Raw genomic sequence first — 25311 nt, 5'->3', positions numbered from 1 at the left:
TGTCCTTCTTCACAAGGTGGCAGGAAGGAGAGGTGCAGAGCAAACGGGGAAAAGTCCCTTATAAAACCATCGGATTTTGTGAGAACTCACTCTCTATCAGGAGAACGGCATGAGGGTCACTGTCCCCATGATTCATTTACCTCCCAATGGGTCCCTCCCACAACACATGGAGATTATGGGAACTACAATTCAAGATGAGATTTGGGCGGGGACACAGTCAAACCGTATCGGGTTGCTTTCTGGTCTTTCGGATTATATCTTATAATTCTATAAAGGAAGATAGGCCAAATATTTGGTTTTTAAACACATAGAATCAAATCTACAGCCTGCAGATTGGCTGCAGGTGAGCTGCCTAGAAGGCACCATCTTTTTGTGGCTCTGGTTCTTATGGGTTGACTGCACCCTGGACCCAGCTCCACACAGAGCCTTTCCCATACACTAGATCCTTTACTTCTAAGGACCTAAGAGGTGGGTGGTAATAGCAACCTCCTCCCATGAGAGATAGGACACTGGAGAAGGCTCAAAGAGGTCCCTTCACTTCCTGGAGGAACTCACAGCTAGCTGGGATTACACAGGTGAGAACCCAGTGAGCTCAGCCCTGACATCTCAACCGGGCTGCCCCACAGGAACCTGCATCTTCAAAGTGCAGTGCAAGTTCTTCATATACACAGACATATAATCCTCCATCATTGCCACTGCTCCCATGACAGAAAAATGAATGCTTCAACCTGTCAGTTTCAAGAACTGTAAATTGTTCAAGTTCCTGGATATCAAATGGTGACATCAAAATTACTTAATTTAATATCCTCAGTACACTCTTTCATTGGCTTTTCCCCTTCCTTTCAAATTTCTTATGGCTTATTATAAACTCGTATAATTACTTCCCAGGAAGTTTGATGTTCATTTCTTCATTTGCTTCTTAATAGAACCTTTAACCACACCGCTAACTTAGGAGAAGACACATCAATAGTTTAACTTTTAAGAAGTCGCAAGATTAAATACCAGCTACGCTTTTTCTTAAGTGTGTTATTATAAGGAGGCAGACTGGTTAGAACCCAAGGCTGTGGTATAAACGGACGGTGGAAAAGGTGAGACACGTAATAAGTATCACTCATTTTTCTCTTTTTGTCTCACTCCCTATTTCATACCTTCTCCATCTGTCAGTGGCCACTTTCTCAAGGTTTTACTGCCTGAAGCACAAGCCCTGCGAGGCCTCTACATGGTAAAGAAATGCGTCACAGAGATGAAGTGTCAGAATAAACCAAACCACACACCTCTTGCTTTCCTGGCCTTACTTCCATACAGTGCGGGAAAACTCTGCAGCAATTGGAAAAATTTAAAAACTGAATAAATAGCAAAACTCAAACAGCAAGCTTACCAGATGAGATGCTTCGACAACCATCTCCACCTTTGAAATTCATTAACTAAAGCAATTTACCGAGCCTGCCCCAGAATGCATTATTCACACAAGAAGAGCTGCATTTGATAAATATGGAAACCTTGACTATTCTGCAGAGTCTGAACGCTTTTACATAAATTCCCACTAGGATTAGCAATCTTTTCAGAAATCAGGCTACCTACATAAAGCTACTTAAGGTTGGCTTTTCTTCTCTATCAAGCAGTGTAAGAAAATCCTTAAACGAGGGACTAAGATCTATTACCGACAAGAGGCATCAGGCATCATCTCATATAATTTTCTGACACAAGAGATTAGTTCTAAAGACACCTGGAACTCAACACATAAGTCTGCTGCCTGCCTGTTTGTGGGCCTGGCCTGGGAAGATGAAAGGCTGTTACTTTATCACAACCCGAACCCAAGGCTCCGACAGCCGCGCAACTGCAGTGGAGCCGGAGCACGGGCTGAGCCAGCCTCACAATCCACAAATGAAAGGAAAAGTGCAAACGCTCTGGGTTCTCAGGCAGGGGCTGCAGCCGTTTTCTAAAGGACACAGAGGAGTGTATATCAGCCTGACAATCAAGTTTACATTTTATAAAGTGAAGTTAAGTGTTAGGCAATTACCTGGATAGTTAATTTTCCAATGGTTTCTCCCTAAATCATCTAAGTGCCTATGCATGAGGGAAGAGCTGGGAAGAGTCTACATTCCCTCCTCATTTATGTTGTACAGATCAGGCCTTTGGGGACAAATGGCAGCTTGTGCTCTGGGCTCCCTGGCACACCACGGCCTAGGAGCCCTCCTGCCCTGCCCAGAGCCCGCCCTGGATGCCTTTCTCCCAGCCTCCTACCCCCTCCTCCTCCTTTCTCCCACCTTCTACAGTTTTGCTTGAGGAGGCCCCCAGCTCTCCTAGGAAAGTCCACACAGACTCTCAGGGCTCCAGGCAATTGTTACCCAGTAAGCAAAGAACCTACTCGGAAGGTGCAAGAGTAAGAAATGCTGCCACTTCAGGCTTTGCCCCAGAAGCGCGTTCTCATTTGAACCTGTTAGCTTGCCTGTATCCTAGAAATAGTATTAGGATATATAACCTTATTACTATACCCATTTTGCAGATTTACAAAACTGAGGCTTCAAAGATGTGGCTTTAGGTAAGTAATAATCCTACCTGGGATTCATAGCCAGGTCCTCCTGCAGCCGAGCACTCTGAACCACTCCAATGCGGCTGAGACGCATCTGCTCCGTGGTGGCCTGTGCTGAGTTTCCTCCTTATATGCAGCCGCCTTTTGAAGCCAGGTGCCAAGCATCATGCCCATCAGGGTTCTGCAGCACCAGGCACAGCTGCCTATCATAGGGTTACTCAAGACGCTGCTGAAGAACGTGCACAGGTGGCAGGATGGCACAGAGGAAAGGAGAGGGTGCGGGAGGGAGGGAATAGCAGGAGAGCATCTATTCCCACAAAGTCCGCGCAACTGCAGTGGGGACTAGAATAGCTATTCTCCTCCTAGAATAGCAGGAGAGCATCTATTCCCACAAAGTCCCTCCCCTCTCCTGAGCCTCCAGGCCCCTCTCTATAGGGGATCACGATCCAGATATGTGGACTTCCTCACAAGTGGACTGTGTTAGATGCATCATGGCTATCTGGTGTTCTCTGATAGCACAAGGACTTCTCAGGGCCTGGGTCCACACCTCCAGGATTTTTTCAGCAAACTCCTGGGCAGCCACTGTTGTCAGGACACTGGGTTAGTGCAGAGAGAACCTGCTCTAGCACCTCCACTCTTGGAGCACAGCAGGACACTCTCTCCATTGGACAGTGGGGTTTCCTCTGCCCTAACCCAGTGTGCTGACAACAGTGGCCATCCAGCAGCTTACTGAATGAATCCTGGAGCTGTGGACTCAGGGCCTGAGACATCCTTGTGTTACCACAGCAAGCTCAGACACCTTCTCGGTTTGGGAAAATGATGACGGAACTGAACTATTAATAGGAATAGACACAGATGGAGCCTCAAACATATTTGCAAAACCCAAAGCATATTTCAATATCAAAGCAGCGTTCGCATCTGAAGTCTTTCTTAATAAATCCTCTGACAGATGAAGACCCAACACAAAGGATTGCTGATATGAACTGTATCTTTAGAGGTTAGGGCTTGGTGCAAGTCACACTGGACCCCAGCCCCCACTGCAGTGAAAAGAGACCTCAAGGGGCATGGAGAGCAGTTTGGGAGAACCCCCATGCCCCAGGGTTCTCCCTGTGATGGGGGCTCTTTCCCTGCATGGCTGGGCCAATGCATGTGCGGAAGGCTGGATCTGTGGGTCCTTGGAAGCATCATTTCCCCCTAGTCCCAACCGTCCAGAAGTTTGAAGGCTGGGGTCTCACCAAAACCCTGTCCTGGGGGATTATACCAGGAAGCCGGGTCATACAGAGATAGCCCTGACTCACAAACTTGGGTTAAACATTCATAAACAGAAGGTCATTCAAGAAGACTTAAAAGAATCCACTAAGATAGTTTTGACTGTAATGACATCATTGTCAACACCATAGAAATTAACATACCCTCAAGTTTCCGTTGTGAGTAATGGTTGAGATTAGTCAGGTGCAGAGACCAGCTCTGCTGCAAACTGTCCCTGCCCCCGCCCCCACCTAAAGGGAATATAGAGTTCCTGCTGGTTTAGCAAAAGCAAGGTATGTGAAAATGCCTTTTTTTTCCCATTTAACGATAGGATAATTGAAACAAAGCATCTTTTCTGACTTGGTTATGGAAATTACCATATAAACTACTACAAGATAACACATAATCTAGGCAGCCCTTAAAAATGGTATAGAAAATTATGTCTAACACAAAAATGGCCTCAGTATATGGATAAATTGAGGAGAAACGCAAAAGTATTTGGTATAATTTCACTTCTGTAGAGTTAATGAGAAAGCTAGAAAAGATATTTGTAGATCAAAATATTAACAGTGGTGATTTCAAGTTCTTAAGTCTTATCCATTTTTATTAAAATTCTCTACCATCAACATACGCTACTACTAAAATAATCTTTACAAAGCAATCAAAGTTGAAATTCTTTCTTATCCTGCTTTCTCTTCATACACTATTAGGAGATCGTACAAATTACCATTTAAGCAAGACGGACGATACATCTGATTACAAAATATCCCCATGTCACAGGAGACTAGAAGGCAGGCTGGACAGTCCTTATTAGCGGAGGGACTCAGGGAGCGGAGCTGCTGGGAAGGGTGGAGGCCAGCCTTTGCACAGAGCTTGGGAGAAAACATCAGAATCAGGAATACATAAATGAATGGCTTTAATTTCTCCCTTCCTTGGACCTGATGGTGGCTGGCCCAGCCATCCACACTGAACTTTGTTCGAAGGTCCCTTGGCCCCCCCCATGGAGATAAATGCACCATGCTGTGGGGCTCTGAGGACAGCCTTGGCTTGCGTTAAAATGCTAGTGTGGCTGGCACCAGTGCCCTTTGAAGCAGCAAAGATTAAGCCTGAACACCCCCGCCCAGCCCCTGGCACTGTACATGGTGGGCAGGTGCCACCCCAATCCCCAATTGCTTCCCCAGAGGCCGTGTGTGAAGTGACAGAAGTTAATGAGGACCCAGGTTTTAAAAAGTAGAGAAAACTCTGCATATTCAGGACCCAGCAGCCCCTTGACGTGACCTACTGTAGAATCAACACACTGCAGCTGGCTTCTAATGAAAATTTAAATGCGCCACAGCTTTTCGATTTTATTTTTCATGCTGTTGTTATTATTATTATTGCTATTTCTCCATCACTAACCTCGAAGATTGGCCTAAAGAAAGAAAGAATAGCCTTTTCAGAGTATCAAAAAGAAAACCTCAGATGCATGGGTGCCTATTTATATATTCATTACACAGACCCGCACGCGCACACGAGGAAAAGTTCATCATAACAAGGCTTAACACAATGGCGATTTCGGAGGCTGGGTCTATTTAAGTCATTTTTCCTACCCCCAGAACGGTGATAATGCAATACACAACATTCCTCCTGCTCCTATCACAGCACAAAGCCAACTAAATTCATAGTCCGCTTTGTCCTTTCAGAGATACCCATTATCTCCCCAGAGAACACAATGTCTGTTTATTTTACAAAACTCCCAACACAAATGGAAATAAAAAAACACATTACGGAGGAGATTGGAGGAACCTGCCTCCTGATGTATGATTAACCGCACTCTGTCGGGTCTGAGGAGCAAACAGCACCAAACAACCCACATTTCCAGTAGTTTTTCTCCATTAATTTCTACATTCTGCTCATAAAATGTTCGTATAATACCTTTCCGGTCTGGAAGAGTACAGGCTTAATAAAATTCTCTTACGGAAACTATAAAAGCACCTTCCTCATAGTCAGTAGAATGTAAAAACAAAGTGCCCAGCTGCCCGTGATTCCGGGGACACAGAGGGAATTAAGTGCAAATGTCTCCTGGGGCATTGGCTTCCAGCCAGCAGGGAGTCTAGAGACCAGCTGGGCTGGAACAAGGCAGCAAAGCCTGGGCCAAACCCACTTTGAAGATGCTTTTGGTTCTTTCCTACCTTGACTGGGTGTGGAAATCGGCATAGAAGGCCCCAGGGAAGAACAAGAAAGGCAAACAGAATGCTGGTGGCAGAACCCTGGGAAAAGCCCATGACCTCCAAAAAGTAAGTTCATGCTTCAGGGTGTTGGGAAAATAAGAGAAGAAGGAAAATGAAGGAGGAGGGAGAATTCAGGGGTAAAGTGTCAGAAAACACGATGAAAGGAAGGTGAAGAGAGGGTTATGGAATGAGGATATTATTTCCAAATGAGAGTCTTGTACATCATTATATGTTTTAAAAAGCAAATAAAAGTAGAGTTTGAAGATACAAGCAAAAGGCGATGCACACGGAGAAACATGCATGCACACAGTTATCCACAGAGACGCACACGGAGAACCATGCACGCACAGTTATCCACAGAGACGCACACGGGGAAACATGCACGCACACAGTTATCCACAGAGACGCACACGGGGAAACATGCACGCGCACAGTTATCCACAGAGATGCACACGGAGAAACACACATGCAGATGCACACACATACACAGACACACACAAAGAAGCTCCCACATACACATACATAGATACATACAGATAGACACACACACGCAGAAACACACAAATATACACAGACACACAGAAACACACGTACAGATACAAATATACACACATAGATGTACACAAAGACACAGATATTCATACAGATACGCAAATATACACACAGACACATGTAGACAGAGACACACGTGCAGAAACACACAAATATACAGACACACAGATACACATACAGATACAAATACACACAGACATAGATGTACACAGACATACAGATATTCATACAGATACACAAATATACACACAGACACAGATGTACACAAAGACACATAGAGACTCACAGAGACACACATGCAGAAACACACAAATATACAGACACACAGAAACACATGTACAGATACAAATACACACACAGACATAGATGTACACAAAGACACACAGATATTCATACAGATACACAAATATGCACACAGACACAGATGTACAGACACAAAGAGACACACACATGCAGAAACACACAAATATGCACAGCTGCACACACAGACACACATAGATATACACCCATACATACATACACGCACAGACACACAGATACACACACAAACACATATATGCACACTCAAAGACAGACACGCAGAGGAGACACACATAGATACACATGAACATGCACAAAGATAAAGAGAGACACAGCCACATACAGATACACACACACAGACACACACAGATACAGACACATATACAGATACAGTCCTGCACACAGAGACACAGATACACACACAGACACACCACACAGAGCTATCCACAAAGACACAGGCATAGATACAGACATACACACAGACACACAGATCTAGACACACGAACAGATCCACACAGTCACACCCCAGAGATAGCCACACACAGACACAGCACAGAGACACAAACATACACAGATACACACACACACACACACACACACACACAGCCAAGCAAGACCCAGTCCTGCAGACCCTGCCTGTGTATCAATGACGCAAGTCGCAGTCTTCAGATGCATTTGTTTTAATAACTTAGTCAGCAGTGTTCTCTCAAAATTAATGTCTGCTCCAGCAGCTTGCAGCTTTCCTTGTGAAAATAATGGCAGCAATAGGGAAAGGGCTGTCGTGTTCCGACTCCAGGTACTGCTGGCGTGACAGCTGTGTGATCAGGAGAAGAAAGTATGCCAAGACAAAAGGAATAATTAAAATGAGCCACGAGAACCAGCCCTGGATTTAAATGTTTAAATGTTTTAATTTAAAAGAACAATGGCTCCTTGAAGTGTCTTCGCAACCGGTGCTGACAACCTGCCATTTATTAATCAGTGTTAAATAATAGCGGCTCAGGGTTTGACACCAAACAGCAGATGATGTGTGATGATCCCTAAAATAGCAATCACACTGAGGGGCTGATTCTAAACCACTCCCGCGTAACAAGAAGACTCTGGAATATTTACTGCATCAATTAAAGAGCAGTAACCACCCTGTGGCAGATAAGTGTGCAGGGGAGTGGTATTTAAATGCGCGGAGCTTCCCAGGTAAAGCGAGGTGCTTCACACCTACGCGGGGCATGGTGTCTCTCACCTAGAAAGTACATTAAAAACAACAAACAAACAGAACGTGTGTCTTCCTAGACACTGGTTGTCAATCATGGCTGCTTTGGTCTCTAAGACACATTGGCAACGTCTAAGGACATTGTGTGTTTTTTTATTATACTTTAAGTTCTGGGGTACATGTGGAGAACGTGCAGCTTTGTTACACAGGTGTTCACGTGCCATGGTGGTTTCTTGCATCATCACCCTATCGTCTACATTAGGTGTTTCTCCTAATGCTATCCCTCCCCAGTACCCCCACCTTCTGCTATTCCCCCCCAGCCCCCCCACTGATGAATGTAACTGAGGTTGGAGGTGGGAAGAAGGGGTGCATCTAGGGGTCATCTCATGGGTGGAGGCCAGGGATGCTGTCAAACAGCCTCCAGTGTGCAAGGCAGCCCCTGTTACAGAGTGATTCAGTCCCTGAGCCCCACAGTGCCACGGCTGGGAACTGCAGGGAAGGATCAGTGCTCAAACCAAGACATGCATTCCCACACATGTGTATTTTTTTTTGTCAGTATAAAGAGGGTTAAAATTCTTCTCTGCCACTTTTATCAAAAAAGGAGCTGCTTCAGTGCATCCCGGGAGTCTCCTGACCCCCCTGCCTGTCTCTGGAAGTCAGGTGGAGGGGCTCCTCTGAGTGCTGGCAGGCATCCCATGTTATGCCCATGAGTCTCTGTAACACAGGCTTCTGCCCCTCACCGCAGGCAGCTTAAGTGGAGCTGAAAGTATAACCCCAAAGTGAAGGCTGGAACCATCTGAGTGGACCTGTTGGAAATGTCACTTCTACTTAAAAGGGTGGTTAGTTCTGCAATCATTTTACTGGAGTTCTCACAATCTGTTATCTTTTTAAAACCACAAATATTTGCACAGCAGGATGAGGAGTGTAAGAGAGACGGGGATGTTTCCTTGACCTGCTTACTTAAAAACAGGTTCTAGAAGTGGAGTATTTGGAGGGTCTCCACGTCGGGCAGGCACGGCAGTACACACATCCAGTGTGAAGCGACCCTTCCTCAGACACACACTGGACCTCAACAGCGGCGTGAGCCAGCTTGCCACACGTTGGGTTTTAGGAAAAGTGCACGAACGCTCCTTTAACTACATCTCGACTAAATCCTTGTTTATGTGCTCAATTTAGCAAAGACTGATCAAATCCATCATGCTAAATAGAAGCACTGAAAATAGTGATCATGGTTTCCGGAAGCTGCTGCGGCATCTGCGTCTGGGTGGTCTTCCAGTGTGGGTCATGTTTGCACTCATCACTGTCCTTCAGGAGAATTCGCTGATACGAAGGATCAGGTATGAAGCTGCGATAGTTTCTACCTCACCAGGGCTCGAGTTCTTCTGAAGCCATGTCCTGTTAGTGAAGAAGGGTTGGAGGGAACCTGGATTAACGTGCCATGCAAACGTCACAACCCAGCCTGGCCCTTGTTGCTGTTAGGGTCCTTTCTAGTCTGATGGGGCTGCCACACAGAATAGCTGAGATTGGATCATTGATGAGCTGTGGAAATGTATGGCTTGCAGCTCTGGAGGCTGGAAAGCCCAAGATCAAGGAATCAGCAGATGCCGTGTCCAGTGAGAGCATGTGTTCTCCTAAATGTACCTTCTACGTGTGCTCACATGGAGGACGAGCCAGGCAGCTTTCCGGAGTCCCTTTTACAAAGACTGTAATCCCATTCCTGAGGGCAGAGCCCTCATGACCTCGTAACCACCCAAAGGCCCTGACTTCTAACACCATTGCCTTGGCAGTTAGGTTTCAACAGATGAATTCTGGAGGGACACAGACATTCAGAACACAGCAGGATCCAACATTGGTTACATGGTAGTGGGGGAAGGGGTCTTTTCTCCCACCTGGAGAAGCTGGAAGCTGCTGGAGCATTTGCGTCGGGTGGTCTCCAGTGAGGGTGACACTCATGCTAATCACTGTTTTTCAGGAGAATTCGCTGATACAAAAGATTGGATTTGAAGCTGCAATAGCTTTTATCAGCATAAAGAGGGTTAATACTGTGTCACTGACGAGTCAGTGGAGCACAGAGGCCTGCCCAGCTCTGCCCCAACTCGCTGTGAGGCCCTGGCCTGGTCACTCCACCTCAGTCCTTCCTGAAGCCAAGGGGCTGGTCTGGATGCTTCCTCCACTTCCTTTCCTTCTGAAACCCTGATTCTGAAATTCAGTCCTATCTCTTTTTACTCTTCCAAGAGAACGGATAGCTTGGCTCCTGCCATGGATGGATGACAGCAGGGCTGGTGTTGGATGCTTCGTTTCAAGTCTGTGATTCTGCGAGAGCCGTGGGAAAGCTGGCCACACAGCACAGGCCTGGAACTCAAAGAAGTCATCTGTGCTCTGAAACGGATAAAGAAATGTGTCTTTTCACCCCAAGACTGAAGCTAGACACAGGAAATGTTTTTGAAGTGATATCTGAACTCAAAAGTCGGACTGTTCTGATACTTTTTGGAGCAATCTGACTGCCGATTTGCTGACCTGGGCTCTTCCCAATCACTACAGTCTTCCAGAACTTACCACTGTGGGGGCAGTGGCATTTAGCCACCTGATGTGACTGCCAGACCTTCTCCCCTGCTGTCCATGTCTCAGAGAAGTGCCATGACAACCAGAGGCACCAGGACACCTGCTGAGAACGCCAAACACAGCGTATCCTCCATGGCGCCTGCCACGGGGCCACGGGAAAGCAGGCATTGCAGCCCTGTCTCCCAGATTCACAGCTCAGGAGGTCTTTGTTCCTAAGAACAATCCATACTCTCAGAAAGGCTTCGACAGGAATCCACTGAAAACCAGGGTAAGATGTTAGAGTCAAGGGTGCACACTGAGTATCCGCTTAGCCCTTCATATCCAAACACAAAACCAAAATTTTGTGAAAATAGATGTATTTGATTTTATATTTAATAAACTTTGCTTCTAACTGCAACTAAATGCTAACTTTTAGGGTGAAAGACATTCCAGCAGTGGCCGCGCCCTTTGATGCAGCTTGCTAACAAGCATTAGGGCTGCCCAATTTCCTTTTACACTCGCCTTTCAGAGCCCCACTGCGAACAGTAACTGTTGCAAACACTCGTCTAGAATGTTATTAATATCCTGAAGGTGTTCTCTTGACCATTTGTCACTTCATTAAGTGTCTTCTGATGAACCTTTCCTCTCCCCGGCTAACTGGATCTCGGCTTCCCCAGTGGTTATCTGGTTGAACTCCACCTCCTTTCTCAATAATTGTGGCTGCAATTCCTGCACGTTCATCATCTTCATGAAGTCCTGCATGTTTGCATTACTTGCACTTTCACTTTGCAACCAATTGCATTGCACTGAGGCTTTATGACAGGATGGCTGCAACATAAAACAATCAGTTAAGATCAACCCATGGAGACCTGAGTGTATTAAGCAGAGACGGGGCTCAGCGATGATCAGTGAGGCAAGTCAGAACGGGAATTCAATTTAGGAGTGGTCTGTACAAGAATGTCTTTTTCCCCAATATAACCACGTAACTAGGGCAATACAGATAAAGCGTTAGGATGTGGGCAGTGCTCCCATCTAGTGCTGTGGATGGTGGTCTCCAAAGAGGTACCTCGAATCCTCCCTCTCTGTATTTGCAGGCTAGATGGCCCATCAGAGGAAGACGCTAATGCCCTGCCCTTGAACCTGGACTGGCCAGCGGGGTCAAAGGAGCCTTCTGGCTTCCACAGGGGACTCCTGGAATGCTCCCTTTTGGGACATCTGCTCTCAGAACCTAGTCCCTAGGCTACGAGAAGGCTGAACCATGTCCAGTCTGTGCTGCCAGCGTATCTCCAAGCTGGTGACCAGCATCCACTACTGGCCACATACAAGCGCCATCTTGCATGCCCTGGCTGGTCATGGCCTGGGATGACTCCAGACTCAACCCCAGTGAGTGCAGGTGCATGAGAAATCCCAAGGACAGACAGACCAGCTGAGCCGAGTCAACCCACAGAGCTGCAGAGGTAGCAATGGACGGTTGTTTTAAGCCTCTGAGCTTTGAGAAGATTTGTTGTGCCTAACTAAATGAATGAAATGCACACTTCAACACCCTTCTTGGGCTCTCATTTTCAAGATGGGCCTGTATCTTCAGATAACACAACTTCAAGCACCAAGATTGCTTTGACCATTTTGACAAAAAGTCAAACTATTTTTCAGTTAAAAGACAAGTCTTTTAAAAGTTAAAAATATATTCAGTCAGAACAGTCAACAGAGAAGACAGATGCTAGGATGGGGAGAGAAATGAAAAAGGCGTTGAAATCTTTACCCGATGTGTTTTCACTGTGCAAATAAGAATGAAATTTTGTTATCTTGATGTTTTTAGGTGAGTTAAGGCTTATTATTTCTTTTTAAGCTAATTTTTACTATTTGTAGGCATTGAAAATGAATTGAGCTTTCTCCCACTGATTTTGGGGGATATCACTGATTTAATAACATGTCAGGATTTACTTTTGCCAAGGATCTCTTTCTGGACACTGGTGGGGTGTTTTCTATGGGTAGTTTACTTTAGCACCCCTACTAATACAGGGTTGCAAAATTTTGCCAAAGATTTTTTTTTAAGCACAGAATATGCCTTTTCATATGAAATGCTTTCAGAGCAGCTTCCTTCACCCTTATCCACTCAAATAAATTTCTGACACTTAAATAAATTTTGAATAAGCAGAGATCTCTGACGTCTACAGTTAAGGACTATGGCCAACCAATTATACCCATGTGCCATTTTCTACTTTTACAAACCCCTGATAAAAGAGAAAAATCTTCAAGATAGTACTTCGCACATAAAATATTTCCTTTATAGCAAAATGTGTCCAACTGATTTATGAGGTCCTCTCAAGGAGAACAAAACACACACTATAAAGCTGAAACTCACAGAAAGGTTTTCCAGCTTCTTTAGAAAAAACAGTCAAATTGCACGGGGCATAGCTTTTCATAGTATATAATGTGAATTCTTCATGGAAGCTGCGCTTTCATCCTGGTGCGTTTATTTATTTCTATGCTAGTATAATTAAAAAAAAAACCGTACATTTTCTCAAGATAATTGTCCTTGAATTAAAGGCGTCATTGGACAAATCTGACCCATAAATTAGGGAAATGCACGGTGCATTTTGCTCAATTTGGGACACCTGAATCAGGATTGTAGCAGGGTTTGTTAAGTGCACATTCTGAATGAAGAGACCCCCTAAACAGGCTTTGTGTGAGCAACATGGCTGTTTATTCACCTGGGTGTGGGCAGGCTGAGTCAGAAAAGAGAGTCAGCGGAGGGCAGTTTTTTGCAAGCTGGGAGGGAGTTGTAGGGTCTGGAGTCACAAGGTTGACCTATCAGTTGAGCAAGGTTGGTTTCAAAGTCCAGTTGCCTTATCAGTTGAGGTGGGAATAAGGAACAATAGAAGAATGATCATTCTTCTCCTTTTTGTGGTTTTCCAGTTACTTCAGACTTTCTAGTTCCAGGAACTCATCTGGAGGTGTATGTGCAGGTCACAGAGGTTACGGTGTGGTCCTCAGTGCAGTCAGCCAGCCTAAAACACCTTACGGTGTTCAGTGTGGCAGATGATAGCCCACTGGCCAAGCCTGGCATGCACTGTTTGTGAAAATAAAATGCTGTTGGAGTCCTGAGGGTTCATTAAGTGCTGTCTGTGGCTGTTTTCCTGCTGAAGGGGTGGAGCTGATTGATTCTGATGGACGCCTGGCCCATGAAGCTGAAAAACCCACTGGTCCTGAACAGAAAACATTTCCCGACTCCTGGACTGATAGAAAAGGACCCACTTTTCTGGTATCATCAGGATGACTTCTGTTTTCCAGGGGCACGTCTGGAGGCCCCATGGAAATTTCCTGGCAGTCTTGTGAAGTGTGTCAAAAAAATGGGACCGTCTGCATCAGGGCAGTCATGAAGGGGTCCCCAGCGACCTAATTCCTTGTAAATGGAGCACAATGGACCCAGATTCCATGAGAGAAACTGCCATGCACAGTGGCACTTGGAAGGAAAAGAAAAACCTTCTCATTTCCTTATTACCTCAACACACTGATGATCCGTTTGGAAAAGACAGCCCAGCCAGCATCCACCTCCCTGAGAGGGTGGTGTGTGCTGCTGAAACTCTGATTACAACTGCTCTTAGGATGAAATGATGGGAGCCCAGACACCTTATTTAGCAATCAGGCCCGGCGCAAGGACTTGCTGTGCCAGTGAGAAGGAAGCAAGGCATTTTGGCTCTTCGCAGTGCTTTCGCTGTGTCACAGGAAGACAGAAGATGGGCTGCTATTTCATCGGCTAAATGCTATCATTTTAAGCACCGTTCCAAAGAAAACAGGGATCTTGCCAGAGGAAAATAACATATACCATAAAGGGGGAAAAAAAGGACATCGAGGCAAGTAAATAGCTTTCTACCAAGGGCCTAGGAGCTTGCGGGAGGAGAATTTTCTCTGGTTGAAAAGCAGTTGAGAAAGACAAGTGGGAAGTGGGGGGTGGGTTTGAGCAGGGCGCCTGGGCCCCTCCTGCTGCTCTTCAGATACAGATGAACTCTGCTTTCTCTTGTCTCCTTGCAAGTTTGCTGCAGGCCATGCCACCTTTGGGCTGACTGACTGCCTCCTTCAAATATCAGCATTTGGGGAGCTCCCACCAAGTCCCAGGCCCTGCGCTGGGTGCTAGGATGCAGGAGATGGTGAGACGGGCCAGGCCTGCCTTTCTGAGCTTGCTGCAGGCAGAGAAAACAAGAGGCCTTTGTCCTTGGGCCTTGGCATGAAGTATCTAAAAACCCTTGGAATTTCCTGAGAGATTGGAGTGTCTTTGTTATGCGAATTAAGTGACTCACTGTTGGCCCCAGGGTGGTTTAGGATGGAGAGGCTGGTAGCCAGAACCACCAGGCACAGGACCAGAGAGCTGGGGACTTTGAGCCAGCTTGACCTCCAGATGGGGCAGCGGGTGCGGGCTGGAGACTGAGTTGAGTCTTGAGGCCAATGAGTTAATTAATCATATCTACATAACAAAACACAGTCAAAACCCTGGACACTGAAGCTCAGCACAGCTTTGTGCTGTTGAACAGATGGATGTGCTGGAAGGAGACCCCTTCGGACTCCACAACAAGCGGGCTGGAAATTCTGCCCCTCCCAGACCTCACCCTCAGTGTCTGTTTCCTTTAAAATAAAAGCATAATTATAGGTAACTGCGTCTGTGAGTTATCCATTTTGAGAGTGTTGTGGAAACTCCAGGATTTGTAGCCAAGGCCCCCCACCCTGGGACTTGTGGTTTGCATCGAAAGCGGGGGTAGTCTTTTGGAGACTTTGGTCTTTAATCTGTGGGGTCTGAGTTGCCTCTGCTAGGCAGTGTCAGACCTGAATTGCAGGATACCCAGCTGGTGTCTGACCAGTGGGGCTGAAGTAGGATCCACACAGTTGGGGGTGAAGGTGCCAGAGTCACCATGATGGTGCTCCAGAGAGGAGCAAGGTGAGCCCAAGAGGAGGGTCGAAGCTGAGACTAGGAGGTCCTGACCTAGTGGAGAAGGGCAAGGCCGGCTCCACTAGGAAGTGACAGTGGAGCTGTAATCTGGAGCGTGAGCAGGGCACTCCAGGCAGCAGGAAGAGCACCTGCAAAGGCCCTGTGATGGGGCTGGGAGGAGGCAAGCACGGCCGGAGTGGAGAGGGTGAGGAGAGTGGGGCAGGGCCACACCACACTGGCCTGGAAGGCCATGGAACACACGTGGCCACAGCCCTAGAGCCCCTCCCCAGCACACAGGCCAGCAGGATACTCCCACACCCAAATGAGGGCAGCTGGTATTCTCACCCCTACTTTAAAACCCTGACTTCTGTGTCCCTAGCGAGGGCACTGGGGAGCCGACACCCCATGTCTGTGAGCTGTCTGCAGGATGTCTCCTGCTGGGTGCTGGCACCTCACCTAGCATTCGGAGGTGAAAGCAGCTCTGGCCTCCGCCAGGTGCAAAAACCCAGAAGCTGCTCTGTGGGCTGGGCTCGGTCCAGGTGTCCAGGCTGGCCATTCCTGACGACTCTCCCACTTCCTCCTCGGAGTCCTGCTGGCTCACTGTCCCCTTGCACTCCCTGTCTTTGAATCTTACTTTCTGTTCTCCACCTCCTCCCACCTCCTCCCACCTCAGTGCACCAAGCTGGGAGCACCACCTGCAGCCGGGCTGGAGCGCTCTGGAGAGCAATGAGTCCACAGAGCCCCCCTGGGGATCCATAGCCCCAGCTACGTGTCTCAGAAGCCAAGCCCCAGGGCTGTAGTCTCACAGATGCAGGTCCAAATGTCCTTTCTCTGCCTTGTGGCTGCCTGTCCCGGGGCAGGTTACGTCGCCCCTGGGAGCCTCCGTTTTCTGTAAAATGGGCCCGGTAACGGCATCCAAACTCCTGAGTACTATAAGGATGGACAGAGAGGACACAGGCACAGTCAGTTCCCGTTACCACAGAACCCACTGCCACGAATCCTGCAGCTTTGCAGGCTGGGAAGAAAAGCCACGTCTGCCTACCCAATCTGGCTTCGGCAAAGCATGAGTTAATTCAACTTCACACTCGTGAAGTGGGGGTTGGGAGGAATGAAGCCTGCAGGACATCCACGGACATCCACGTACCAAGAAAAAGGAAAATGAACTGGTTGTTGTGTCTACTTTACATCGTGGTGGGGTCCAAAAACGTTATCAGATTTACACAGTTATTAACAAGGCATGAAAAAGAAAGAAGTGAGAGTGAGTTCTTTTGTTTTTAAATGAGGGGGCCCCAGGAAGACAGGCAGCCCAGGGAGGAAGCACTGGGCATCAGCATTGTGCAGGGGGTGGGGAAGCTGCCAGCTCAGGGGTCAGCAGCTGCAGCCTGGCCTGGTCCTGTCTGCTCGGCTCTGAAACCCAGAAGACAGTGGTTTCTGGTGGCCTCTGTGTGACTGCAGAGGAGGTGCAGCGAGGCCTGGAAGTGAAGCATCCTGTGAGCCACTTAAGTGTTTATGAAGCTCGCTAATGTGCTTAAATGAATGAGAAGCAGGTACTTGCTCCCAGGACCAGTGCCACGGAAGCCATTTCCACTGCGGCCTCTCTTCGCACTCCATGAAGCTTGCACTCTCTCCCAGAGGAGAGCTGGATTACAGAGCTACCTGTAATGCAACCCGATCTGGTCTCTTTGAGCGCTGCGGTGAACTTGCAATCTATCTCATAAATGCATCGCAATGTTCCACAAATCACCCATGTTCATCCCTCGAGACGTCTTTAACTTGGGGCTTAAAGTTGCAAATGAATTCTCCTATGGATCTATTATTCCATCAAATAGCGGAGAGAGGAGACTAGCTTGTGCAGAGCCTTCATAGAGCTGGGCTCAATTTGATTATGCAAAATCTAACAAGCACCATTCAGCAAAACCACGGTGGGTATAAGCTGCAGGCCTGCCCGCCATTGGGCATTATCCAGGGGTAAATACCACTGGTGGGTTAGTTCCATGAGCTACTGGCTAATTTGACCTTTGATACTACGAGGTGGAAGTAACCAAAGAACATGTATCATCAGCTAGGAGCATGAAGCCAGGGGAGAGTGGTACATGCTAGAGGGTAAAACCTGGCCCTCTGCAGGACAGCATGCCAGTGGGGCACCATGGGATGATGGGAATGGCTGGGACACAGCAGGGCTACTGCAGAAAATACCACCTGGGCAGGTAGGCGGGTCTGTGTAAACTGGCTTTGGATTTAAATCCACAAGCATTTGCTGCTCAGCTACTCAGTGTCCTATTTAATCCTCTTAGTGATAAACACTCTTTTCACATGTAGTAAGGTTAAGGAGTCTAAATAATACCCTTTATTATTATTAAGAAAGGGCCACACCCTCAGGAACAATAGGGAACCTCCTACCCATCTTGTGGCCACTCTGGAGAAAGGGAAGCTCTCCGGGGCCAACAGAAGCCTGGGCAGGGGCACTGCAGCGCTCTCCTCTCTCTCCCCCTAGGCCGGCTTGCTGGGCGGCTCTCACTCTTCTTTTGTACACAAGAACTCACGTACAAATTGCACACCCAAACCCTGGCATGCTGCATTTCAGAGTCAACTTAAGTGATTTTTAAGAGTGATTTTGACAATCCCAATCAAAATTTTAGCAGGTTTTATTTTATTTTTTTAACATGACAAGTTGATTCTAGAATTTATATGAAAATGCAAATGACCTAGAAGAGCCAAAGCAATTTTGGAAAGAGTAGTCGAATGGCTGACACTACCAGATTTCAAGATTCACTTGAAAAGCACGGAAATCAAGACAGGGTGGCATCACCAGAAAGCAGGCATCAGAGCAGGGTGACAGGAGGCAGGGCCACACACAGATGGGTGATTAAAATGGGACAAAACCACCAAGGTAATTTCCTAGGGAAAGGAACTCTTTTCAGCAAATGGTGTATGAACAGTTGGATAACCATATGGAAACAATTTTAAAAACAGAAGAACACACTGACCCTTTACTCACACCAAACATAAATTAACTCAAAATTGATCATAGGCTGGGTGTGGTGGCTCACACCTCTAATCCTAACACTTTGGGAGGCTGAGGCAGGCGGATCACCTGAGGTCAGGAGTTTGAGACCAGCCTGGACAACATGGTGAAACCCCATCTCTACTGAAAATTCAAAAGTTAGCTGGGCGTGGTGGTGCGTGCCTGTAGTCCCAGCTACCTGGGAGGCTGAGGCAGGAAAGTCACTGGCACCTGGGAGGCAGAGGCTGCAGTGACCTGAGATCACACCTCTGCACTCCAGCCTGGGTGACAGAGCAAGACTGTCTCAAAAAAAAAAAAAAAAAAAAAAAATCATAGATCTAAATGTAGAAGCTAAAACAGTGAAAGGGTATAGAAGAAAACGTAAGAGAAAACGTGCGGTGACTTTGGGTAGGAAAAAATTTCCTTGCTAGAACGTGGAGGCATGAACCCAAAAGGAAAACACTGATACACTGGTTTCTATCCAAGTTATAATTTCGCTCCTTGAAAAGCACTCCCAAAAAACAAACTACAGAATGGCAAATATGTATATTGAAATATATATATACACAAACACTTTCAATATGCTGTGTCTATCTGGCAAAAATTGTATCTAGACTATACAAACAAACATTTACAACCCAGCAAGAAGAAGATACACAATTAAATAATGGTTAAAAGATGGAAATAGACACTTCACAAGAGGATGCATGAGGTCTCAAGGAGAATGTGAAAACAGGCCTAACATGATTCGTCTCCAGGGAAATGGAAATCAGACCCCAATGATATTCGAGTGAAGCCCTGCTCACCAGAATGGCCAGAGTGTAAAGAACTGACCTCACTCCGTGCCAGTGAGATGTGCAGGAGCTGCAGCCACACACGCTGTTGCTGAGAATGTCAAATGGCTCAGCCGCTTTGGAAAACTACAGAGCAATTTCTTAAAAAGTGAAACATTTCACTTTCCTAGGGAAAGTGAGTTCCTTTCCCTAGGAAACATTATATAGCCTAGGTACCTGCTTCGTAGCACTTACCCCAATAGGTGAAACCATAAAGGACTCATATAAGAATGTGGACGGCAGCTTTCTTCACAGTAGCAAAACAAAGAAATAGCTGAGAATGCATATCAGACGGGAACAGACGAACAGAATGTGAGCTTACAGACGCCGGAGCGCTGCTCCGCATTAGAAGGGCCTCACACACACAGTGAGGTGGACAGAGCTCAAGTCTTCAAGCTGGGTGCAAGAAGCCGGACACAAAAACCTCCTGAGCTCAAGCAATCTGCCCTCCTTGGTCTCCTAAAGTGTTGGGATTCCAGGAGTGAGCAGCCGTCCATGCCTGGCCATAGTTACTCTTTTTCATCAAGGTTGTAAGTGTACACTTTCATGAATTTTGACATAGAAAACCATGAAACCACCAGAATCGAGATAGAGCATTTTGGTTCTAAATTCCTTACTATTCTAAGATAGTAGCGAAAAAGTATATTCCCTATTATTCCATTTACATAAAACTGCAGAAAATGCCAACTGGTCTTAATGACTGGTTCCATAAGCCGGTTGCCAGGGGATGGGGGAAGGGAGGAGAGATTGCCTGGGGCAAAGTGAACTTTTGGGAGGAACGAAAATGCTCTATTTCGATTCTGGTGGCGTTTTCATATGTCAAAATTCATTAAAGTGTACACTTAAAACCTTGATAAAAAAGAGTAACTTTGGCCAGGCACGGCTGCTCACTGCTGTAATCCCAACACTTTAGGACGCCAAGGCAGGTGCATTGCTTGAGCCCAGGAGTTTGAGACCAGACTGGGCAACATGGTGAAACCCTGTCTCTACAAAAATTAGCCAGGCATGGTGGCCTGCACTTGTAGTACCAGCTACTCAAGAGGCTGAGGTGGGAGAATCACATGAAACTGGGAGGTTAAGGCTACAGTCAGCCATGATCGCAAAACTATACTCCAGCCTGGGCAACAGAGCAAAACCCTGTCTCAAAAAAAAAAAAAAAGGAGAGAGTAATTTCGGCCAAGCAAGGTTTTCTCCTACACTCGAATTTCAGTAGCCAAGCCTGGACAAATGAAACTTCCTGACATAGTATTTTGAGATTTGAAATATTGGGGAAAGTGAGGGCTTCGTGTTGTTTGTTTGCTTTTTAGGAGAGAACTATTGTGATAAGCTTTAAAGTTAAAATCACCTGATCCTTCGCGGATGTGCTTCCCTTGGAGTGGGGATTCCATGGGTGGGTCTGTGTGTGTTGCGCTGTTTCTTTGCACACATGGCACTGGCATGCTACAGCCAAGCAAAGAAACAGTGCAGCACGGTCCCTGGATCAAGGCTGATGGCAGCCTGTGTCCCCTCAGGAAGGAGGCATCCAGGACATTCTGAAGAGGGGAAAACGCTTTTCAATTCTTGTCAATGACACCCTGTTCCACAGGAATCCTGAAGCATGGGCTGCAGGCACCAATGAACACGCAGGCTCCTTTCTCTGTCTCTTGCCCAGTAGGAGCTAAAGAATAGACTTTCAGACCGGGCAGGTGCAGTGGCTCATGCCTGTAATCCCAGCACTATGTGAGGCCAAGTAAGTCAGATTGCCTGAGGTCAAGAGTTCGAGACCAGTCTGGCCAACATAGTGAAACCCCATCTCTACTAAAAATACAAAAAAAAAAAATTAGCTGGGGCGTGATGGGCATCTGTAATTTCAGCTACTCAGGAGGCTGAGGCAGGAGAGTCGCTTGAACCAAGGAGGTGGAAGTTGCAGTGAGCCGAGATCGTGCCACTGCACGCCAGCCTGGGTGATAGAGTTAGACTCCGTCTCAAGAAAAAAAAAAAAAAAAGAATGCACTTTTAGCCAAATGAGAACTGAAGTGTGTAGGAGGAGTGTTATAAATGATATGCAGGCTACCAAATAAAATTCAATTTTCGGGTAGTGTGAAGGTGTAATGCGTGTGGAGCAGCTGCTTTGCATATCACACAAGACAGCAGGTAATCAGGAGGGAAGCGGCACTCTCGACTGATCTGTCACCGGTGAGGCTGGGATTGTTTCCTTCCTTGACCTCCTCTAATCGCACCCTTGCAGTGTTGATTCAGAACACGGCAGCCCATGAAAAATGTCACCGTTCTGTCGATGGTGTGGATGTGCCAGCAATTCCAGCAAGCAGTGGCTGCACATGAAGGGTGATAAGGCACTATATCCTGCCACGCTCAGCAGGTTTCCCATTTCCTCCTGCAATTACACATCAAACTGTTTTAGCTTCACAAGCTTCTGCACTATAAATGGCCTGGAGGCAGAAGGCCGCCTGGCACACTGATGAGCTGGGCTTCAAAGCTGAGTGCAGACTCAGGTTCGGGGGAGGCTGCTGAGAAAACATATCGCCCCCTGCTCTGCAAGCACACGCCCACTCTTCAGAGCCCTGAAGACCTGCCCCAGAAATCATTCTTTCATTACTTCTGCTTAGTCCAATTAACAGAGGGGTTAGGGAAGCATTATTCACTGTTGTTGCAAGACAGCCTGCCCCAAAGGCACCGGAGGGCTTTATGTCTTTGCCTGTCTGGTGTGGTCCACAGATGAGCAGAGGGACATCCCCTGGGAGCTTATTGGAAATTCAGGGCTTCCAGATCCATGGGAAACCTGCTGACTAAGAATCTCTGTGGCTGGGCCCAGGAATCTGTTTCAAAGGCATCTCCAGGTGAGAAGCATGGCTCCAAGCCATGTCCACACACAAATATGCCTGAACTTTTGGTGACTTTCTCAGGGAATTCCTTATCTGCAGATCCAGGCAGACGGCAGGCTCAGAGGAAGGCTACAGGTGTAGCACCTTTTGAAAACCCTACCCACCCATTCATCTATCTACCCACCCATCTACCTAACCACTCATCCATCCACCCAACCATCTACCTATCCATCTACCCATCCATCCATCCATCTATCCATCATCTACCTGTCCATCCATCCAACATCTACCTGTCCATCCATCCATCCATCCAGCCATCCACCTATCCATATATCATCTATCCACTCATCTATCCATCCATGTACCTATCCACCCATCTATCCATCCATCCATCATCTATCTACCCATCCATCCACCCAACCATCCACCTATCCATCCATCCATCCGTGTACCTATCCACCCATCTATTCATCCATCTATCCATCCATCTATCCACTCATCCATCCACCCACTCATCTATCCAGATACCCACCCATCTATTGACCCACACATCCACCCACCCATCCACCCATCAATCTACCCACTCATCTTTCCACCTATCTGTTCACCCATCCGTCCATACACCCACATACCCATCCACCCATCCATCCATTCAATACATATCAGGCACTAATTTGCTGCCTGGTACTGGAGACACAGAGAGGTGAGATCTCACTGGGCATTGTGCTCTCAATAGTGTCTGGTATACAATTTGCTATAAACTGGTGCCTAATCACTAGGCTAGGAGACAGAGCCTGATGGCTAGGGCATGTGAAGGCTCTGGGCGTGGCTTGCTGGGTGTGGAATGCTGCCTCTACCTTTTGTCAGCTGCATAAATTTAGGTACATTGAATAAATTTTCCAAGTCTCAAATGTTTCTGATCTGTGAGATGGATATAAAGGTAGTCCCTACCTCAAGGGTTGGTTATAAAGATAAAATGAGTTAATTCTTAGTGAGCACTTAGAATAGTATCTGAGAAAAGTGGGCATTTAAATATAAGCTCCTATTATCATTATTTTACCGTCATCTTTCTCAAGAAGGGACCTACAATCTAGAAGGTAGGTTCTGGACTAATACAATATAGTTAGATAACTAAGGAAAGCTAATACAATACAATTAATAACCTCTATAGAAGGGGCAGAAGGAGACATATACACTGTGAGCATGGGAAAAACGGTGCTCAGTCTGCGCAGAACTGTCCCTGGAACATAGATAGTAAGTTCGCCCACTTTCTCTCACTTTCTCTCTCTCCCAATCGATTTAGTTAAAATCTATATTAAAAAATATATATGATAAAATGGCCAGATGGATCTGCAAAGTGAACACACACACCATGTTACCAGCATCCAGATCGAGATGAGGACAGCACATGAACCACAGAAATCCCAGACACCCATCCCGGCACCTTTCACTGTCTCCTATCATCACACGCCTGCAGTCCATGTGGTAAAGGGCAGCGGTTTGTTCTCATTGAATGCTGCATAGTATTCCATGCTGGGGGTATGAATAGCCCCCAGTTTATTTCTCCTATTCCACTACTTGTCCAATTGGTAAATGTACCATCCATTAAGCCAGATGCTTTCCAGCTTGGGGACACAACAGATGAAGTTGCTGTGAACGTTCTTGTATTTGTCTTCAGGTGCACACATGTATCTCTGTTACAGAGGCAGCCATGAGTAGAATTTCTGGGGCATAGGATATACATACGTTCAGCTTTAGAAGCAATGATTCTCCCAAAAGATGGACTAGTTTACACCCCAGCTGCATGCAGTGTGTCAGGATTTCAGGTGCTGCACGTTTCTGTTGACACTTGGTAGTGTCTGATTTTTGCCTTTAGATAGACTTGAAAGGAACTCACCTTCCCAAGTTCAGAATCCCAGAACCAGAAAGAATTCCCACCTGGCCCCACTTTTCAGGAGCTGCTGTCTGCTGGGGGTCAGTCTATCACTCAGAGAAGGGTGTGACCCAGTGGGGAGCAAGGTCTGGAGGAGTTCCATGAACAGTCTCCCCTCACTCCTCTATAGTTCTCTTTTCTCTGTGTTTTGGGTTCTTCAGCTGCTTCGGTTGTTTTCTGATGCTATCAAAGTCCTTCCCTCTCTTTCTCCTTCCTTTCTTCTTCCCTCCCTCCCTCCCTCTCTCCGATCTAATACAGCCTTTGATTCTTGGTGACTTGGTCTAATACTAGCCACTCTACCATATGGTACCTGGAGGTCCCTGGAGCTGGGTGCGCACTGCCTGCCTGCAGTGAGGTATGGGTGGGGAGACAGCTGCCAGCACAGAGACAAATAATGGCATTTGCCTGTCATGAAATTGGGAGTCTAGAGCTGGCATTCCAGGCAGAAGACAGAACACAGGCTGCACACCCTGGACGCTCCAGGTGGAGAACCCCACTCAGGAAACTGGAAGGAGCAGCTTGGAAATGTGCAGAATAATATGTCAGGAGCTAGACAATTCAGGAAGGAGAGACGTAGGCAGATAGGCTGGAGCCACCAGGTGGTCCAAAAAATGAAAAAAGTCCTCAGTTGGGAAACAGTTTTGATAAATGAGTGATGGCACACAGATCCAGAATCCGGGAAGATGACTTTCTGAATTCATGCCACAGCCCCTAAAACCCCTGCAGAAAAATTGTGAATGCCTCTGGCCTTTGGCTGTGCTGGTGCTGGGAGAAAAAGCACCTCATCTTCCACCTGGGGCCACAGAGAAATGGGCCAGGGGGGTCCCAATCAGGCAGTCAGGGCAAAAGAGACATGAAGGGCAGGGCAGGGTCAGCTCTCTGCACCCAAGCGCACAGGTTCTCGCTGCAACACTTGGGACATGGAACCAGGAGGATGGGCCCAATAGTCTCTGCAAACACGGCAGGAAGCTGTGCCACTGGCTGCAAGGTTGTCCTAATTATTTGTTCCAAAGATGCCAGCCTATGATATGTTTACTTTCCTGATTTTTCTCCCCCTACTTAAGTCTTGGAGCTGCTGTTGTATATAAAACTTTCAGTCATAAATGAGTGGCATGGACATTACTAAAAAAAAAAAAAAAAAAAATCACCTGTCTGGAACACAGTACCCAACCACAAAAAATGACTAACAATTAGCCCAGGACTATAC

The 25311-nt window shown here is 46.8% G+C and overlaps 1 protein-coding gene across 2 annotated transcripts in view; it reads right to left on the bottom strand.

Moving 5' to 3' along the window:
* CDH4 (cadherin 4) overlaps nt 1-25311 on the bottom strand; it is a 667678-nt gene that overhangs the window by 476758 nt on the left and 165609 nt on the right. Inside the window, exon 1 of one of the 2 annotated variants that reach the window (XM_035299089.3) lies at nt 2560-2867. The exons of the other annotated variant lie outside the window; for it this stretch is intronic. The gene's annotated coding sequence lies outside the window, so the exon portion shown is untranslated. Of the gene's footprint in view, nt 1-2559; nt 2868-25311 lie in introns of those variants that run through there. 2 annotated transcript variants of the gene reach the window in all.

The sequence above is a fragment of the Callithrix jacchus genome, chromosome 5 (assembly GCF_049354715.1).
Source record: "Callithrix jacchus isolate 240 chromosome 5, calJac240_pri, whole genome shotgun sequence".
Lineage (NCBI taxonomy): Eukaryota > Metazoa > Chordata > Mammalia > Primates > Cebidae > Callithrix > Callithrix jacchus.
Note: the sequence above shows the minus strand (reverse complement) of the source record. Positions and strands in the feature narration are given on the sequence as shown.